Genomic DNA, 1,388 nt, shown 5'->3' with positions numbered 1-1,388 from the left:
AAAAAAAAAAAAAAAAAAAAAATCAGTACATTTCGACTATCTTTCAGTGGGGAGAGATATAATCAAAATATTAAGTGTAACCCTAAAATTCTTAATATAGAGCATTTTAGTAGTGCAGCAATTATCAAAGCGAACCTTTGAATCCCAGAAAAATCAAACAGCAGATTTTCCTGAATTATCTTAGTAAACTGGCAATGACCAGAAAGGCTGTATGTTCAGAAAAAGTGATGAATTTTAATTCAGTGGTGGCCCATTAAAGGCAGAATAAACATCTACTAATATAGATCCTCCTATAAGGGCTCATTCTTCAAGCTAGGCCAGATTAAGTCCTTGATATTGTCTGGATGCTAATTTCAATGTCTTTCTCCCTGTCTCTGTCTTTCTCCTTGTCTCTGTCTCTCACCCACACACATCTAATGAAGGAAAACAGTCTTTTTTAAAAAAATATTTTTAGTTCTGTTCAAATGTTGATAAAATTTTAATAAAATCTACTTGGAAATTGGAGAAATGGTTGATTCTAGCTTCCCAAAATATCCAAGTTCTAAAATCTCTGATAAAGCTCTCCTGACAATTTCCTAGACAAAATACAGTATCATGGAAGTCTAAATGTAAAAGATAATGGGTGTCCATATATTATCATTATAATACTGATAATATTGTATGATTATACACATCACATGATAATTATGTTTATATGACAGCATCTCCCTCTGGATTGTGAGCTCTCAGTGCAAGTAGTGTGTCTCTGTATAATTCCACAGGGCTTTGGACATGGTGGATGCTCAGTGTACGTCTGCACAATTAATGTTGGATGAATGAAGATTCAAGAATACATCCTGGATTTAAGGCATATTTATTTAGGGTTTTGGTTTTGTTTCTTTTTATTTAAATAAATTATCTTCCCCTATGCTTTAGTATTTTGACAAGTAAAGCCAAGTAACTGTAATATCGTAGAATCATTTGGTGATGAAATAATATTTGTGAAATTATTTTATTGTATAAATATGTATCCTAATATGTTGGTATTATAATTACCAATATGATGTAATACTGAGCGTGAAAGAAGTCCTCCAACTCAGCAGTTACTCTACCAATTTTAACAGTCACCTGAAATTTCTTTGAAAGATGTAGAGTCTTTTATGTTTTTTCAAGACAAGACTGAAACCAAATATGGTTGTGAGGAACAGCAGAGTGACATGGATATATACCAAGTACTAACGTCAGATCTTTTCAGAGTTGGGTAGAGGAAGAGATAAGTGGAGCAGGATATGGAACGGGGAAGAGAAGGCTTGCGAGGAGGGGTGAGGCTTCCGGTTTCCCAAAACTAGCCCTCAGGATGTTGATGCCCTGAACTCTTCACTCAGAGGAGTTTTTTTTTTTTTTTTTTT

This window comes from Lipotes vexillifer, unplaced genomic scaffold, assembly GCF_000442215.2.
Source record: "Lipotes vexillifer unplaced genomic scaffold, Lipotes_vexillifer_v1.1 scaffold367, whole genome shotgun sequence".
In the NCBI taxonomy this organism is placed as follows: domain Eukaryota; kingdom Metazoa; phylum Chordata; class Mammalia; order Artiodactyla; family Lipotidae; genus Lipotes; species Lipotes vexillifer.
This window is presented reverse-complemented; position numbering follows the sequence as displayed.